The sequence below is a fragment of the Nerophis lumbriciformis genome, linkage group LG17 (genome assembly GCF_033978685.3).
Source record: "Nerophis lumbriciformis linkage group LG17, RoL_Nlum_v2.1, whole genome shotgun sequence".
Classification (NCBI taxonomy): domain Eukaryota; kingdom Metazoa; phylum Chordata; class Actinopteri; order Syngnathiformes; family Syngnathidae; genus Nerophis; species Nerophis lumbriciformis.
In genome coordinates this window covers 16,739,649-16,759,971 of record NC_084564.2, presented here as the reverse complement: position 1 = coordinate 16,759,971, position 20,323 = coordinate 16,739,649, and the positions used below count along the sequence as shown (strand labels likewise).

At 41.4% G+C, this 20,323-nt stretch overlaps 1 protein-coding gene across 8 annotated transcripts in view; it reads left to right on the top strand.

Annotated features, from left to right (window-relative positions):
- The window catches only part of robo2 (roundabout, axon guidance receptor, homolog 2 (Drosophila)), an 852,180-nt gene that overhangs the window by 557,211 nt on the left and 274,646 nt on the right, over positions 1–20,323 (top strand). The window contains exon 1 of one of the 8 annotated variants that reach the window (XM_061972624.2): positions 14,455–14,642. The exons of the other annotated variants lie outside the window; for them this stretch is intronic. The gene's annotated coding sequence lies outside the window, so the exon portion shown is untranslated. Of the gene's footprint in view, positions 1–14,454; positions 14,643–20,323 lie in introns of those variants that run through there. 8 annotated transcript variants of the gene reach the window in all.

Here is a 20,323-nt window from a genome sequence, read left to right as displayed (position 1 = left end):
CAGTGTTAATCCATTTAAAATTTCAAAAAAAATTTGCGGCTCCCATTGTTTTCTATAATTTGTGAAACTGGTCAAAATGGCTCTTTGACTGGTAAAGGTTGCCGACCCCTGCACTAGTGGTAGGCATAGAAACCTGGATCCTTTCCAAACTGGAAAAGCACTCAGAGAGCGCAGACCTCCTTCAAGCCTTATCTACCAATAACAACAAAAATGGTATAAACCTTGATTGTTTATACTGTATGGCAACAAAATGATTGTCAAAAAATAAGCGCTTTGACAAGCATAAATAATAATAAAAACTAGAAAAGAAATTGTTCCAGAACCTATTTCGGCAATTTTCTGTCAACTACCAAATTATGCAACTGGTAGCATTTTCTTTCAAAGCAGCTAAATTTTTCTAAACACCCAGGCCCAGAATTGAAAGAGTTTGCGGAAAGTTTCATTAAAAATTGTCCATAACTGTGAGAATTATGTTGCTAACTAACCAACTGACTGACCGACACAACCCTACCCTGTTGGGAGCAGCCTGTGTCCACCCTAAAACAGCACTGCTTTAATAGTCATGAACACATTGGTTAGAACAAGACAATCTAACAAATAACAGAACAAAAAAAGGGGAAGAAAATGTTGTTCTCTGGTATGTTAGACAACATGTACTGTAGGGCGGGATTGAGGGCAAAGTGTGGCAAAACTGAGACTATATATATAATAATATATAATAATCTGTCTGGAGCGGCAAAATATTCAAAGCTTTGTATAAGTGTTATGATGAAGGCAACACAGAGCTATATTAGCCTACTATCAAAGGCTGATGCAAATCTTCGTTGTTTTAATTTAATTTTTATTCCACACATTTTTGCAACATTGGAAATTACTAGTAAAATGGAGGCTTCTGACAGGATGAGATAACTTCTGGAAATTACTGGCTCAAAATGGCCAATGTCACCGATTCTGTTCATAACCTTTATGGACAGAATTTCTAGGCGCAGTCAGGGCGTTGAGGGTATCTGGTTTGGTGGCTGCAGGATTAGGTCTCTGCTTTTTGCAGATGATGTGGTCCTGATGGCTTCATTAGGCCAAGATCTGCAGCTCTCACTGGATCGGTTCGCAGCCGAGTGTGAAGCGACTGGGATGAGAATCAGCACATCCAAGTCCGAGTCCATGGTTCTCGCCCGGAAAAGGGTGGAGTGCCATCTCCGGGTTGGGGAGGAGATCTTGCCCCAAGTGGAGGAGTTCAAGTACCTCGGAGTCTTGTTCATGAGTGAGGGAAGAGTGGATTGTGAGATCAACAGGCAAATCGGTGCGGCGTTTTCAGTAATGCAGACGCTGTATCGAACCGTTGTGGTGAAAAAGGAGCTGAGCCGGAAGGCAAAGCTCTCGATTTACCAGTCGATCTACGTTCCCATCCTAACCTATGGTCATGAGCTTTGGGTCGTGACCGAAAAGACAAGATCACGGGTACAAGCGGCCGAAATGAGTTTCCTCCTCCGGGTGACGGGGCTCTTCCTTAGAGATAGGGTGAGAAGCTCTGTCATCCGGGAGGAGCTCAAAGTAAAACCGCTGCTCCTCCACATTGAGAGGAGCCAGATGAGGTGGTTCGGGCATCTGGTCAGGATGCCACCCGAACGCCTCCCTAGGGAGGTGTTTAGGGCACGTCCGACCGGTAGGAGGCCACGGGGAAGACTCAGGACACGTTGGGAAGACTATCTCTCCCGGCTGGCCTGGGAACGCCTCGGGATCCCCAGGGAGGAGCTGGACGAAGTGGCTGGGGAGAGGGAAGTCTGGGCTTCCCTGTTTAGGCTGCTGCCCCCGCGACCCGACCTCGGATAAGCGGAAGAAGATGGATGGATGGATGGAAAATGGCCAAAGGTATAGATGTGTGTGCCCAAGTTTAAGGAAACAGCAGGTTGTCTTCTTCTAATGGAATTATTACTATCTTTGCAAGCTGGGTAATGTTTGCTGTGGTTTGGAACAACATGGCACACAGACAACTATGAGAAATGCAGCCAATGTTACCTAAATGTGTCATGTGACATGCAAATATAAATTAAATACACATAGGACAAAAGTAAAGGAAATTAAATTAGCTCAAATATACCTACAAACGAAGCATAATATGCAATATGTACATACATTTAACATAAGTAGCATGTTAGCATCGTTTAGCTTGCAGTCATGGATTGACCAAATATGCCTGATAAGCACTCCAGCAAATCAATAAAATCAACAAAGCTCACCTTTGTGCATTCACGCACAGTATAAAACGTTTGGGGGACAAAATGAGACAAAGAAGTAGTGGCATAAAACACGTATTTCTGTGGCAGCGTCGGAGAAAGTTGTACATGTAAACAAACTACGACGAGTTCAAGGATCGCTGAAATTAGTAGGACAAAACGGTGCTTGCCAAATACTCTCGTCAGTGAAGCATGTTTCATGTAAACAGTGGGATTTCTAACAATTAGGAAGGTTTGTGTCATGTTTGTCATCCTACAGAAAATATATTAAAACATATCTTTTCTTCATCTTTTTCCATTTTCACACATCTCTTAAAGAGGTCCAGGGAGCCACTTGGTCGGCGCTAAAGAGCCACATGCGGGTCTAGAGCCGTGGGTTGCTGACCCCCGTACTCGGGCATCCAGCTATATACTACCGCTTGTCTCTTTCGGGTTCCCGGGGGGCTGGAACCTATCCCAGCTGCAGTCCGGTGGAAGGTGGGGTACACCCTGGATAAATCGGCAGTTCATCGCAGGGCCAACACAGATAGACAGACAACATTCACACTCACATTCACACACTTGTAGATGATATTATGAGTAGAAACGGGAGCAACAAAGGGATGAGGTTGCGTTTGGTTGCTGGTCCTTGTTGCCACATTGTCACACAGTTGTTTGTCTGCTGGTGATTTATACGCTCGTCCTCAAGTCGTTTTGTCCTCTGAAACGGACAGCCAACAAACGAGCCTCTAACAGTCCGACTCAGCATTCTTTCTCTGTCGGTACCAAGCATCCAACGTGTTCCTCAGACAACACAAACAGAGAGAAATGACCCGTTCTCTCAAAATAATAAAAGACCAAACAAAACAAAAACAGAGGGGAGACATATCGCACAAAGCCCGGGGCTGAGGACAGGGAGGTGAAGTACGGGACAAAGAATGGGTCAGCCCCGTGCGGGCGCAAGGATACCTCTCGGCAGCCACTCTGCAAGACTCTGCAGACAATAGTCCATCTGCTGGAGACACACAAGCGCTGTCAGGCTGCAGAAAAGACCCTCTCGTTTGGATTCATCCTCCTTGTGTCTTCCTCACCCCTCCTCTTTCGACCACCCAGACGCAACCTCCACCCTATATGCCGTCTCTTCCAGAGCGCTCATGTACAGGGAGATGATTATAATGCTCCCCTCTTAAGGCCCTGCCTCCAGTTGTTTAGTATCCACCAGAGAGGCGTCCTACTGATGGTTCAAGGCTGACGATTCAGCTTGAAATCAATTAATCTCAAGCCTGTCTGGGAAAAACAACCTACAGCAGGGTTTTTCCTTTAAACCGTTTTTTTGGGGGGGGAATTTTACTTTTTTTTTTTTCATTCCACACAAAAGGTCTCTTGAGATGAAGTAAAAATTATTTAGTCCATCTGCCTGGCAGCTTTGTTGGCTCCTTAGTGTGAGCAGCACAACGGTTGGGACCGAGGGCCCGTCCTCAGCGGAACAATCCGGCCTCCCGAGATGTGACCGCTGTGGTTTGTGCCGCGCCATGGTCTTTAATGACAATATGGTGTCCCAGGCAGTGGCAGCCCCTTAGGGAGAAGGTGGGAGTTTATTAGCAAATACCCCAGAAGATGTTTACCAGGTTTTTCCACTCACTCTCCATGGAGATTAGGCTATGTGCAGTTTATCTTTTGGCCTAATCTACCCTTGTTTAATGGCATTTTTTGTGTATTAAATCTTGAATCCGTAAAATGGTCCCTTCAAATATAACTAGTGATCAACCCTTGAACCAATGCCAGTCTCTTGGGGGAATCCCGTGATGGCATGGCCTCAATTCCAAATGTTTTGGAGAGTTTATGAACTGTCTTAGCATGGTTGGCAGCCCGTCTTTACTCCCAGACCGCTTCTAACTAAAGTAATTGCATGTGCGTGTCCTTTTTTTTTTTTTCCTGCGAATGTTCTTATGGATGTTGCAAGCAAAAAGCTCTTGATGTGAAGTAGATGTTAATCCGTCGTCTAACTAAGCCGCCAGCTCTCTGGTATAATTTGAAGCCATCCAATCTAAATCTCAGCATGCCTCCTCTGCTAAGTGCTGGGTTTGCAGACTCGCAGCTTCCGTCTGTGCCACGCACGGCTTTTCCCTGACGACATGTGTTGACCCCCCCCACTCCTTGGTGCTGTCTCTGGACGCTGCTCGCGCAGTTGCGTAATCCGGAAATGAGGAGCTAACAGAGAGTCAGATGTTCCCTAGTGTGTTTTTGAGAGAGAGGCTTGAGTGTTGGGATGAGAGGAGCTCAGCACTTCCATATCCGACACTTCTTGAGAGCTGGCAGGTGAGGACAAGCCTCTACCTGCCCGCCAATGTTAGCTCACTTGCAATTTCTCTATGGCAACACACACCTGTGGGAATGACAGCATACAATAGTTGCATCTAAACACCTTAGCTTTACTGTTTGAAGATGTTCAGAGTAGTGTTGTAACAATACCAATATTTTGGTACCGGTACCGGTTAGCCGCTAGCTAGCTAGCCATATCTTAAAGCACCTCTTCCTGAGGGTGTTTCAGTGTTATAACTCCACCTTTATCGTTAGTTTTTAAAGGGGAACATTATCACAATTTCAGAAGGGTTAAAACCATTAAAAATCAGTTCCCAGTGGCTTATTTTATTTTTCGAAGTTTTTTTCAAAATTTTACCCATCACGCAATATCCCTAAAAAAAAGCTTCTAAGTGCCTGATTTTAACCATCGTTATATACACCCGTCCATTTTCCTGTGACGTCACATAGTGATGCCAATACAAACATGGCGCATAGAACAGCAAGGTATAGCGACATTAGCTTGGATTCACACTCGGATTTCAGCGGCTTAAGCGATTCAATAGATTACGCATGTATTGAAACGGATGGTTGTAGTGTGGAGGCAGGTAGCGAAAACGAAATTGAAGAAGAAACTGAAGCTATTGAGCCATATCGGTTTGAACCGTATGCAAGCGAAACAGACGAAAACAACACGACAGCCAGCGACACGGGAGAAAGCGAGGACAAATTCGGCGATCACCTTCTAACCAACGATTGGTATGTGTTTGTTTGGCTATAAAGGAAACTAACAACTATGAACTAGGTTTACAGCATATGAAATACATTTGGCAAGAACATGCACTTTGAGAGTGCAGACAGCCCAATTTTCATCAATTAATATATTCTGTAGACATACCCTCATCCGCTCTCTTTTTCTGAAAGCTGATCTGTCAAGTTTTGGAGTTGATGTCAGCAGGCCAGGGAAGCTAGGGTCGATATTCTTCTCTTGATCATCTTCGGTGGCATAAGGGACGGTGTGAGCCAAGATATCCAGGGGGTTTAGCTCGCTCGTCTGCGAGAACAAACTGCCGCCATTGCTTGCCGTGCTACCGAGGTCCTTTGTCCCTGAATTGCTCACACACTCCGGCAGATTCAATGGGGGTCTGGCGGCAGATTTCTTTGACTTTGGAAATGCATCTGCTTTGAGTGTCGCAGGATATCCACACATTCTTGCCATCTCTGTCGTAGCATAGCTTTCGTCGGTAAAGTGTGCGGAACAAACGTCCAATTTCTTGCCACTTTTGCATCTTTGGGCCACTGGTGCAAATTGAATCCGTCCCTGTTCGTGTTGTTACACCCTCCGACAACACACCGACGAGGCATGATGTCTCCAAGGTACGGAAAACAGTCGAAAAAACGGAAAATAACAGAGCTGATTTGACTCGGTGTTTGTAATGTGTTTGAGAAAATGGCGGATTGCTTCCCGATGTGACGTCACGTTGTGACGTCATCGCTCCGAGAGCGAATAATAGAAAGGCGTTTAATTCGCCAAAATTCACCCATTTAGAGTTCGGAAATCGGTTAAAAAAATATATGGTCTTTTTTCTGCAACATCAGGGTATATATTGATGCTTACATAGGTCTGGTGATAATGTTCCCCTTTAAGCCAAAATGCGTATGTTCTCCCTTTTCTGTCTACACACTGTGTCTGCTTGTAAAGTACTCTGTGATTGTGTGCCGCCGAACATGCTCCTCTGCTCGTAAGCCAGCAATGTCACGACGTGACTTCGATGCGGGCGCGGGGTGGTGCAGGACCGGTACATTTCAAAGATGGTATCATACCGAAAATTATTCATTAGTATCGCGGTACGATACTAATACCGGTATACCGTACAAACCTAGTTCAGAGTTTGTGTTACACAGCACTGCATCATATTATCTGACAATTCTAATAGTTTATCACAGTGTTTCTCCGCATTGTTGGGTAGTGAGCACCCCCTATAGGGCCTACAAAAAATATATTTTTCTCAGTTGTGGTTTGTTTGAGCTGTTGCGTTACTCAGTTGTAATACACTTTCCCTCCACTTGTGGCAGTGATGAGGATCTCAAACAAACAAAAGAAACCTGGAGCTAAAGGCATCGAGAAGTTTCTTAAGCACAAAAATGATGACTAAAGTGGTGAAGCTGTTCTTTCATTTGCACTTTAATTTGATTGGCATTTAAGTTAAGAAACAAATTCACTATTAAGTTAGTATATTTATTTTAGTGCAAAATAATTGTATGTAAATTTATTTTGCATTCCTTCTTATGCAGTATATTTGATCAGTACTTATTTTTGTAATCATGTTTATTTAACTCATAAACCTAAGGTGTATGTGTTAAATACATTTGTGTTTATGTGTTAAATAAATTGATCTTTGTAATTAACACATTGTTTCATATAATTTGACAACATTGTTAACTGTAAGTACGTTAAATTTAATTACTGAATACGATTACAATCAAGTGTAAGATTATGGTAACACTATAGTATGGGGAACATATTCAACATTAATTAGTTGCTTATTAACATAATATGTTCCCCATACTAAAGTGTTACCTTCACCATTAATTAGTTGCTTATTAAAGTAACAAAGACTTAATTTAGAGTTATTTGGACACTAGGGGAACATATAAAGGTTAGGGTTAGGTTTAGGGTTAGGGTTAGGATTACTAATAAGCAATAATTCTGAGGTTATTGAGGGAAGACTCTTAGTCAATGGCTTACTGGTTGTATAATAAGGCATTAATAAGTACTTAATAATGACTAATTAAGAGGCAATATGTTACTAATTTGCATGTTCACCATTACTAATTAATGGTGAATATGTGTTCCCCATGCTAAAGTGTTGCCAAGATTACTAATTCAGAGTTAATGTTTGAGTGGGATCCGGGCCTCTGTGTAGTGGAAAAGTTGGGCCGCAAGATCAAAAAGGTTAAGAAAACCCGGTTTATCATATTCATATCATTCAATAAAGTGTTACAATGATGTAAACCCATTCTAAGTAAGCGTTTGATTAAATTTCGACAAATATAGACTGTACATTAATGCTTGATTGATCCAACTGAGCAGGTTTGTAGAGCAGGTATGAACCATAGTAAACAACTCGCTATAGAATATTAAACCTTGTGTGCGTAGTACATGCTTTTTACTGAACACCTTTTGATACGCAGCACTTGTATACCAAACTGCAACAATTACTTCTACTACTACTGCTAATATTAAAACAACATATTCAATCAATACCTCAGTTCTCACTCTTTTGGTCTTTGTTTGGTCAAGTGTGAATGAGAGCGTCCACATCCTGGTGTGCAGCAAACAAATGGACCGAAACCAATTTCTCAAGTAATTTCTGGTGCAGTTTGGTTCACTTGTGCTAAATGTCAAAACTTTTTGTTATATCTAAGCAGGTAAATTTAGCAGAATGTAAAAAAAACCTATGTATTCAACTAGAGATGTCCGATAATATCGGCCTGCCGATAATTATCGGTATCGTTTTTTTAATTATCGGTATCGTTTTTTTTAATTTTTTTATTAAATCAACATAAAAAGCACAACATATACTTACAATTAGTGCACCAACCCAAAAAAACTCCTTCCCCCATTTACACTCATTCATACTCATTCACACAAAAAGGTTGTTTCTTTCTGTTATTAATATTCTGGTTCCTACATTATATATCAATATATATCAATACAGTCTGCAAGGGATACAGTCCGTAAGCACACATGATTGTGTGTGCTGCTGGTCCACTAATAGTAATAACCTTTAACAGTTAATTTTACTAATTTTCATTAATTACTAGTTTCTATGTAACTGTTTTTATATTGTTTTACTTTCTTTTTTATTCAAGAAAATGTTTTTAATTTATTTTTTATTTTATTTTATTATTTTTTAACCATACCTGGTTGTCCAAATTAGGCATAATAATGTGTTAATTCCACGACTGTATATATCGGTATCGGTTGATATCGGTATCGGTAATTAAAGAGTTGGACAATATCGGAATATCGGATATCGGCAAAAAGCCATTATCGGACATCCCTATATTGAACTCAGCTGACAGCTTTTTTGTTTGGAATATTGCATCATGGGTTGATTGGCAACACTAAACTAGGGCCAACGTGAATGTTGTCTGTCTATCTGTGTTGGCCCTGCGATGAGGTGGCGACTTGTCCAGGATGTACCCCGCCTTCCGACCGAATGCAGCTGGGATAGGCTCCAGCACTCCCCCGCGAGCCCGAGAGGGACAAGCGGTAGAAAATGGATGGATGGATGGAGTTATATCATGTAATTTAAAGTATTAAAGTTAAAGTACCACTGATAGTCATACACACTAGGTGTGGTGAAATTACTCTCTGCGGTAGACTCATCCCCTGGTGAGCAGTGAGCAGCAGCGGTGGCTGCGCTCGGGAATCATTTTGGTGATTTAACCCCCAGTTCTAACCCTTGATGCTGAGTGCCAAACAGGGAGGTAATGGGTCCCATTTTTACAGTCTTTGGTATGACTCGGCCGGGGTTTGATCTCACGACCTACCGATCTCAGGGCGGACACTCTAACCACAAGGCCATTGTGTCAATTTGTCACAAAAGCTGCCCAATATACTTCCTATACGGAAATGTTCTTTAATGCACAGCCTTCACAAAATTATCAGAACTATTTACTGGGCTGTTCTAATCTGACTCTCACCAGATTTACACAAGGATCTGGGACTTCTCAATAGGAGATGTATTTCAGAAGGCGGGGCCTCGTAAAACCACTTGTCTGTTATCTTGAATGACGTGCTACTTCAACCACTCACATGGAAATCAACCCGAGACGCTGATGAGCGACGCTGGGAAATCCAAAACAGAACAGCCGACATATTGGATAACGACAGAGCGAAAAGTTAGAGAACTTTTACTGAAACAACGCAGCAATGTCAGTAGACGATCGATGTCGCAAAACAGTTGCAATAACCGAATGAATGTCAGCACACGACTCCTCGCTGCGTGCCGCCATTGTTGTTTGAATCCTTGTGTGGAGCTCAGCGAACTACAAGGGTCTGGCGAGAGTTTTTGATTAATTGATTGAGACTTTTATTAGTAGGTTGCACAGTGAAGTACATATTCCGTACAATTGACCACTAAATGGTAACACCCGAAAACGTTTTTCAACTTGTTTAAGTCGGGGTCCACTTAAATTGATTCATGATACAGATATATACTATCAGATATACTATCATCATAATACAGTCATCACACAAGATAATCATCAGGGTGTATACATTGAATTATTTACATTATTTAAAATTTGGGGTGTGGAGGAGGGGGGGTTAGGTTTGGTTGTTATCATCAGTCATCAACAATTGAGAACAGAGAAATGGATATTGAAACAGTGTAGGTGTGACTTGGTAGGATATGTACAGCAAGTAGTGGACATAGAGAGAGAGAGAGAGAGATCAGAAGGCATAAGAAAAATATCTGCATTTGATTGTTTACGTTTGATTATTAACAATCCGGGGAGGGTGTTAGTTTAGGGTTGAAGTTGCCTGGAGGTGTACTTTTATTGCGGTTTTGAAGGAGGATAGAGATGCCCTTTCTTTTATACCTGTTGGGAGCGCATTCCACATTGATGTGGCATAGAAAGAGAATGAGTTAAGACCTTTGTTAGATCGGAATCTGGGTTTAACGTGGTTAGTGGAGCTCCCCCTGGTGTTGTGGTTATGGCGGTCATTTACGTTAAGGAAGTAGTTTGACATGTACTTCGGTATCAGGGAGGTGTAGCGGATTTTATAGACTAGGCTCAGTGCAAGTTGTTTTACTCTGTCCTCCACCCTGAGCCAGCCCACTTTGGAGAAGTGGGTTAGGAGTGAGGTGGGATCTGGGGTGGAGGTCTAGAAGTAATCTGACTAGCTTGTTCTGAGATGTTTGGAGTCTAGATTTGAGGGTTTTGGAGGTGCATGCGTAGAGTCAGTTTAGGGCTGTTCTGATTTGCCAAAAAAAAAAAGTATCGGATGATATCGGCTTGCATGTAAAATGTTCAATACAAGCAGTCCTGCAGCGTGTTTACTTGTGCAAAACTCAATACTCAGTCAACATTTAAATGTCTTCCAACAAGCATAAACGTTTAATATGTTCTTGTATTTTAGTAAAGTCATATAAAAAGTAAACATAGTAGGGTATACTCGCCAGGCTACTAGACATTATGAGCTACACAACAGCTAAGCACACAATAGTACACGAACTAGCCATACTATAATAAGTGTCCCTACAGAGTGCTTCTTTCCACTGTATAATAACCATGATCCAATCAATGCCGCAAGTGAGAAGATGATTTATTCGAAGAGGAAAACCGCTGTCACTGCAAACCAACTGCTGGTCCTTCCCCCTGGTGCCCAGCGGGCCAATTAGGGTGGCTTCTAAAGCGAGGTGTAACACCTAACCATGCCACCAGGGAGAAGGCGTGCAATTCAAACGCGGAGCGGCTGCTGTCACGCACATTTTAGCCACAAAAGCCTCTGCTTTTTTTGTGTGCTGCTCAGGCATTATGGCGGCCCGTCCGCCACCGTATGCTCGCTGCCATGCTCAGGTGATTAGGTGTCATTATGAAGACATCCGCGCTGCACTAATTAGCGACTGCGTGTTGCATCTCATGCTGATGCCTGAATCAGGCGGGTGGGGGTGAGTGGTGCCCTTGCACAGCAGCAGCACGCAGATTTCACGTAACACCTCATTTGACTTCACCTTCACGGAGAGCCGTAATAAATCAGAAATGTTGTGATGCCGACTTTGTGCAAATATCCAAAAGTAATGTCACCACAATTTCTTCCGCGGTGTTACGAGCGGCCCGCCCTTGACAACAGCTCCAATAGCAACCGGTGTCAAGGCAAGGGCAAATTTGGGTGGGAGTGGATGCTCTCAAGAGGCTATATGGTGGTCCAGGTTTAGGGGCGGGGGTTACCATAATGCTAGTCATCAAACAAAGCAATGAGATTACCAGCAGCAGTTTTTAATATCACAGCTCGGGATATTGCCAGAGACTCCACTGTTCCAGCTTAAAAATGTCAAGCATGATTTAAAAGGTCATTACGCCGCCGAGTCGGGTGGGGGTAGAGAACGGTCTCATCTTTTTCTGTCAAGTTGTTTGATGTTGGGGGATGTTTCCTGTAGTCTTCCCAAACAAAATGAGAGAAATAAAATGTTGTTAGGAAATCACCACAACAATATCCTGCATTGATCGCCAAGTGAGCTCTTCTCATCTTGCTTCTCGTCGTGATGGCGGCTTATTGCTCTCCCAGTGTGATTGCTGTGATCCAAACACACGGGGAACCCCTCACTCCTGTTTTCTCCACATGTGTTGCCGGTAGGTGGTGGTGGTAGGGGGCAGCAATCTCCATTTCCACGGGCTAGCCTTTGATTTTAGCTGGAATCATTAGCTGTCCTGGTCTGTACTTCCGCATCAGTCTGGGGAAACATCTTGATGATGTTGGAGAGTGAGACGGTGGAGAGAGGGTCAGCAGGTCATGACTGGGGTCAAAATGGTTGCAATTTGCGGCAATTCCAGTTCGTCATATCCACCCGCCTGTCATCCCGCTGGAGATGTATTTTTCCGCGAGCCACAGTACCATGCATATTCAATGATTCCCCAATTCCCATGCACCTGCTCACTCCTTCGGAGCTGCCTCTTCACAGCACAGCCTCTGAAAGTGAGGAGAACCGATGGTCTTGTCCAAACTGTGCCATTACCATCACCCACCTCAACACTTAGGCCCTGTCTACATTAAGCCGGATAACTCCTTAAACTAATAATTATTTCGGTTAAGCCCTGTGTCAGCTACACTAAACCATCGTTTAAAGTTCCTCTCCTTGCATTATTTTTTTACACAGGTAAGTGCGCCGTTTATTTCTTGAATCTCCGGCTCTTAGCTTTGTATGGACTCATCGATCGTTTACAAACTGAGTTCGGAGAGGAAGTGACGCCAGAAAGACCGCGCCCCACACAGGAAGTGACGTCAGAAAGAACTCGCAACAACCAGCTTCATAACAGAAGCTTGTAATCACACATGAATACCTTAAAGGGGAACATTATCACCAGACCTATGTAAGCGTCAATATATACCTTGATGTTGCAGAAAAAAGACCATATATTTTTTTAACCGATTTCCGAACTCTAAATGGGACCAAATTCTGTCGGCACAACCGGTATTAATTAATGTAAAATCAAACAGCGTCATATTTCGATACCGAGCCTGTGACGTCACGTCCGGTTGCAGACTATGCCAAGCTCAAACATTTGGTAGGGAAACAAACCCAAACTGCCTCAAGGTAATGTTGCAATTTTCAATTATAGCCAAGTAAATACGCATTATAGAAAACGATCGAACATAAAATAAGGCTCCACTTTTCCAAAGATCGAAGCTATTTTACCTTGGCTTTTCAATATACTCCCTACTAATTAGCATTCACGATTTTACATGGCGATTTCTACACCTTCAAATTTGGTAAAGAAAACTCTAGAAAAGATGCACGTTACAATACACACTCATTCACACAATATAATACTTAAAGAAAATGCAAGGCTAGCATTTTAATACAAACTGTGCAGGCGCTACCAAACACAGACAGGTCTGTGTTTGACAGCGCCTGTGCAGTTTGTATTAAAATTATTAGAAGAACACGACAGTTGCTGGCTTTGCTTTTTCTTTAAGTACACTTTTTGCCGTGCACCTCTTTATTTTTGTTTTATTACGTTTTTTGGAGAGTGCGTGTTTTTCCTGTATATTATATAATACTTGCAAATGAGACTCAGAAGTGTACAAAGTCAAAATATAACAACTGGACAACACATTATCGTTATTAGCTCATATATATAAAATATATATATATATGTACAATTAGGCAGTGCGGTGGAGGAGGGGTTAGTGCGTCTGCCTCACAATACGAAAGTCTTGAGTAGTCCTGAGTTCGATCCCGGGCTCGGGATCTTTCTGTGTGGAGTTTGCATGTTCTCCCCGTGACTGCGTGGGTTCCCTCCGGGTACTCCGGCTTCCTCCCATCTCCAAAGACATGCACCTGGGGATAGGTTGATTGGCAACACTAAATTGGCCCTAGTGTGTGAATGTGAGTGTGAATGTTGTCTGTCTATCTGTGTTGGCCCTGCGATGATAAATAAATAAATAAATGATAAATGGGTTGTACTTGTATAGCGCTTTTCTACCTTCAAGGTACTCAAAGCGCTTTGACACTACTTCCACATTTACCCATTCACACACACATTCACACACTGATGGCGGGAGCTGCCATGCAAGGCGCTAACCAGCAGCCATCAGGAGCAAGGGTGAAGTGTCTTGCTCAGGACACAACGGACATGACGAGGTTGGTACGAGGTGGGGATTGAACCAGGGACCCTCGGGTTGCGCACGGCCACTCTTCCACTGCGCCACGCCGTCCCTGAGGTGGCGACTTGTCCAGGGTGTACCCCGCCTTCTGCCCAATTGTAGCTGAGATAGGCTCCAGCGCCCCCCGCGACCCCAAAGGGAATAAGCGGTAGAAAATGGATGGATGGATGGATGTATGTACAATTAATATTTATTAACCCATGAACACACACAAAAGTACTGAAAATGTGTACCGTTGAGTACTTTATTGATTCCCAGGTACCACAAATTGGCATCATATCAGTTCAAATGTGAAAGGTACCCATCTCTTGTCATTTATCTTCTCCGTAAACAAATACAGTATAGTCCAGACTTTGTATAGCGCAGGGGTCGGCAACCCGCGGCTCTAGCGCCGTCCTAGTGGCTCTCTGGAGCTTTTTCAAAAATGTAAAAAGTTGAGGGGAAAATATGTTTTGTGTTTTTTTAATATGGTTTCTGTAGGAGGACAAACATGACACAAACCTCCCCAATTGTTATAAAGCACACTATTTATATTAAACATGCTTCACTGATTCCAGTATTTGGCGAGCACCGTTTTGTCCTACTAATTTTGGCGGTCCTTGAACTCACCTTAGTTTGTTTACATGTATAACTTTCTCCGACATTCTAGGACGTGTTTTATGCGACTTCTTTTTCTGTCTCATTTTGTCCACCAAACTTTTAACGTTGTGCATGAATCCACAAAGGTGAGTTTTGTTGATGTTATTGACTTGTGTGGAGTGCTAATCAGACATATTTGGTCACTGCATGACTGCAAGCTAATCGATGCTAACATGCTATTTAGGCTAGCTATATGTACATATTGCATCATTATACCTCATTTGTAGCTATATTTGAGCTCATTTAGTTTCCTTTAAGTCATCTTAATTCAATTTATATCTCATGACACACTATCTGTATGTAATATGGCTTTTATTTTTTTGCGGCTCCAGATAGATTTGTTTTTGTATTTTTGGTCCAATATGGCTCTTTCAACATTTTGGGTTGCCGACCCCTGGTATAGCGGAAGTCATGGCTCTGGATAAGGCCAAGGAGAACCCTAAAACCGAATACAGCGTACCGTTACACCCCTTCTGTTGAGACGATGAACCAATAAATCCACTCCATTTAACATAGTACAAACTATGATGGAATATTACTGTCAGACTTTCTTTGCTTGACTGGATAACATCTTGTTTTCATGCTTAAATCGCCAACATCTTCTTCTTAAGTGATTACCCACAGACTCCATAAAGCACAAGAGACTACTGTACTTGCAAGAGGTGGCACTGTAACCCTACCTGGATGTCCATTTTTAGCAAGACGTTTGGAAAAGACGTATTCAACACAAATACATGAAAATATATGTGTGTACTGTATTATGCTAGTGCAGTGTTTTTCAACCTTTTTTGAGCCAAGGCACAATTTTTGCAATGACAAAAATCCGGAGGTACACCACCAGCAGAAATCATTAAAAAAGGAAACTCAGTTGACAGTAAAAAGTCGTTGTCGCAATTGTTGGATATGACTTTAAACCATAACCAAGCATGCATCAATATAGCTATTGTCTCAAAGTAGGTGTACTGTCACCACCTGTCACATCACCCCCTGACTTATTTGGACTTTGTTGCTGTTTTCCTGTGTGTAGTGTTCTAGTTCTTGTCTTGTGCTCCTATTTTGGTGGCTTTTTCTCTTTTTTTTGGTATTTTCCTGTAGCAGTTTTATGTCTTCCTTTGAGCGATATTCCCCGCATCTACTTTGTTTTAGCAATCAAGAATATTTCAGTTGTTTTCATCCTTCTTCGTGGGGACATTGTTGATTGTCATGTCATGTTCGGATGTACATTGTGGACGCCGTCTCTGCTCCGCAGTAAGTCTTTGCTGTCGTCCAGCATTCTGTTTTTGTTTACTTTGTAGCCAGTTCAGTTGAAGTTTCGTTCTGCATAGCCTTCCCTAACCTTCAATGCCTTTTCTTAGAGGCACTCACCTTTTGTTTATTTTTGGTTTAAACATTAGACACCTTTTTACCTGCACTCAGCCTCCCGCTGTTTGCAACATCTACAAAGCAATTAGCTACCGGCTGCGACCTACTGGTATGGAAGAGTATTACACGGTTACTCGGCCGAGCTCAACTACAACACATCATTTGCAGACTATAATTACTGGTTTGCAGAAAAATATTTTTAACCCAAATAGGTAAAATTACATAATCTCCCGGGGCACACCAGACCGTAGTGCCGCGGCACAGTGGTTGAAAAACACTGTGCTAGTGAACAGTACCTAACACTCCTTAGTTTGTCAACTTTCTTATTGCATATTCTGGGGTAAAAGCGGCGCCCCCGTGGAGACAGTGGAAGGAATGGCGTTTGCTGTGGGATATATGCAACACGGAACAGGAGTGTATATCACAGAAGCCAATATAGTCGCGTAGAAGCCAAAAGAGGATTTGGGGAGTATGCAGAAATAATAAATCAGTATCTCTGGCAGGCGGCCATCCAGAGTGTGAGGGCAGGGTTCAGAGAAAGACTTAGGATAGACGACTTGGAAGTTAGCCATTTCTCATTTTTTTCCCTCTCTTTCTATTCGCTATCTCCCTCCTCACGTCTTTTTGTTGTCAGTGTCAACAAGTAATGGAAACTCCCTTGTAGCTGCTATTCTAGGCTATTCATGTATTTGATTTGCTCTTGTTCTGTCCTTTCTGGCATACAGTTTATTTAGTATTAGTTGTACTTGATGCGCCGCCTAGACACCCTAATGCAGGGGTGTCAAACTCGTTTTCATTGAGGGCCACATCGCAGTTATGGTTGCGCTCAGAGGGCCACTTTTAACAATGAGTTTACATGTACCGTATTTTTCGGACTATAAGTCGCAGTTTTTTTCATAGTTTGGCCGGGCTCCAGTGCGACTTATATATGTTTTTTTCCTTCTTTATTATGCGTTTTTGGCAGGTGCGACTTATACTCCGGTGCGCCTTATACTCTGAAAAATGCGGTGTATATATATATATATATATATATATATATATATATATATATATATATATATATGTAATACATTAACAATATATTTAAATTTTACTTTAAAATCTGGCAGCTCAGCCACCAGAATTTTACAGTAAAAGCAGTGGGGGTTTTTTGGCATATAAAAAAATTATAATAATGAATGGAATGGAAAAACAATACCACTGTTTTTAGCGGTAAAATTCATGCAACAGAGCTGCCTTTTTTTTTTTTTTTTTTTTTAATGTAAAATCTTGTTGTTTTAATGTTTGTTTAGTTGTTTGTTTGTTTTTTTATGTTTAATGTGTCTTACTCTATATGGAAAAAAGTACCAAAGTTGATTTTACGGTAAAAAAAACTCAGTCGGCGGAATTTAACCGTAAAATCTATTGTCAATTTTACAGTCTACAATTTGATTGATAATTTGTTTTGAAATCATAGGTCAAGGACATATTTAAGTACAGTATTTATCTTTATTTTAACAAAAAAATATTTTTGGAATACATGATAATATACCGTATTTTTCGGACTATAAGTCGCAGTTTTTTTTCATAGTTTGGTCGGGCTCCAGTGCGACTTATAAATGTTTTTTTCCTTCTTTATTATGCATTTTTGTCAGGTGCGACTTATACTCCGGTGCGCCTTATACTCTGAAAAATGCGGTATATATATATGTAATACATTAACAATATATTTAAATTTTACTTTAAAATCTGGAAGCTCAGCCACCAGAATTTTACAGTAAAAGCAGTGGGGTTTTTTTGCCATATAAAAAAATTATAATAATGAATGGAATGGAAAAACAATACCACTGTTTTTAGCGGTAAAATTCATGCAACAGAGCTGCCTTTTTTTTCCTTTTTTTTTTTCAAATGTAAAATCTTGTTGTTTTAATGTTTGTTTAGTTGTTTGTTTGTTTTTTTATGTTGTAGTGTCTTACTGTATATGGAAAAAAGTACCAACGTTGATTTTACAGTAAAAAAAACTCAGTCGGCGGAATTTAACCGTAAAATCTATTGTCAATTTTACAGTCTACAATTTGATTGATAATTTGTTTTGAAATCATAGGTCAAGGAGATATTTAAGTACAGTATTTATCATTGTTTTAACAAAAAAATATTTTTGGAATACATGATAATATATTATTTAGATTTTGATAACATGGAATTTTAAAAGATATGTAATTGCATGCAGTACATGATGTTTTAATCCAATCCAATCCACTTTATTTATATAGCACATTTAAACAACAAATATGTTTCCAAAGTGCTGCACAACAATATTAAAAACAATATTAAAAACAATATTCAAATATTATCTAAATATTATTATATTATTTAATGTCAAAAGGGAAAGAACAAACATGTTTAGTAAGACAAGATTAAGCATTTTATGAACGCATACTATTTGGGGATGCCGTGGCGCGGTTGGGAGAGTGGCCGTGCCAGCAAACTGAGGGTTCCTGGTTCGATCCCCGGCTTCTACCAACCTAGTCACGTCCGTTGTGTCCTTGAACAAGACACTTCACCCTTGCTCCTGATGGGTCGTGGTTAGGGCCTTGCATGGCAGCTCCCGCCATCAGTGTGAGAATGTGTGTGTGAATGGGTGAATGTGGAAATAGTGTCAAAGCACTTTGAGTTCCTTGAAGGTAGAAAAGCGCTATACAAGTATAACCCATTTACCATTTACATATTTCCAGGCTTTCGCATAAAATAATGTGGCGGGCCAGATTTGGCCCCCGGGCCTTGAGTTTGACACCTGTGCCCTACAGACTCTCCAATCCTATTTTCATCATAATTCTACTTGACTATGCTGTGGAATTTGCATTTTAGGCAATACACATACAGTGCCAGACACACAACTCTTAGGAAAATCAGTGTTTGACGAAATGCAGACACCATAACTCCTAGTTGTGAATGGCCTCACTGTCTGGAGTGGAAATGAACGAGATGATTCAGAAAATTTCACAACTAGATAGGTTTCCAAGATGTGAAGGTGATACATTTCTGCACTTCTAAGTCTTCTTTATCGAATGCATTCATCAATCCGCAGCCAAACAGCATTCATTCATTCATTTTCTGCACGGGTCATAAGTTGCTGCACACTGTACTGATCAACAGTCAATTGCAAGATAAATATCAACTAACCATTCCATACTTGCCAACCTTGTGACCTCCGATTTCGGGAGGTGGGGGGTGGGGGCGTGGTCGGGGTGGGGCGGAAATACTTGACTTTCAGTGAATTCTAGCTGTATATATATTTATTATATATATATATATATATATATATATATATATATATATATATATATATAAATAAAATAAATACTTGAATTTCAGTGTTCATTTATTTACACATATACACACACATTACACTCATCTACTCATTGTTGAGTTAAGGGTTGAATTGTCCATCCTTGTTCTATTCTCTGTCACTATTTTTCTAACCATGCTGAACACCCTTTCGCAGGTACCCAGAAAGGTTTCGAGTACCACCAAAAAAACTGAATCTCTGAAGAGAGTATAAAAATCTGTGTTAAAGGTGTACAAATACTGTTTGTATAATAAGCATGTTATTTTTTTACAAATGAGGGTTAAGAGTTCAGTACTAAAAAAAAAAAAAAAGAATGTGGCTTAAGTACAGTTTTTTAATTGTGCTGCTGCATTTTTTGGTTGGGTTGTTTATTTATTTTGAGTAACTTCTATACATTTCTAAAAGGGGAATAATGTAATAGAGTTATCTATGTTTGTCTGTTGCCATCTCCTGGTGAATGTTGGCTATAGCGTACTGGGGTTACTTTTTGGTTGGCCAACGATTTACGTGGTGTTGCGCACCTGACATCACTCAGGTCCGCATGGAGCTGGAGGGGGCGTGGCTTCCAGCTCCGCCTGAATTTCGGGAGATTTTCGGGAGAAAATTTGTCCCGGGAGGTTTTCGGGACAGGCGCTGAATTTCGGGAGTCTCCCGGAAAATCCGGGAGGGTTGGCAAGTATGCCATTCAATCTCCTATTTATGACTATGAACACATTATAGTCGAGACAAGAACATGCCAACTCTACAGAGAAAAGGCCCAAAACTTCTGAAGTTCAGTTCTGAGTTCACGTTAAAGAAGACACTTGACTGCTATACTTTTCCACTTCCTTAAAGACTCAAGTTGATACAGTACCAAGACAGTAACATGATACCAGGGGGAAAAAACATGTGATGTGAATGAATCAGCCGCTAACCTTGGAAAGATGGAAAACAGGACTCTTCCCCAAAAAGCATTTACCATCAAATCATAAGACGAGTGTCTGCGACGTCACTGGCTAAAGTCTAAAAACAGACTCGCCCTTGGCGCCGCACCCCCTTACCCTTGCCCCCCGCCCACCCCCCAAAAACACCCGCTCG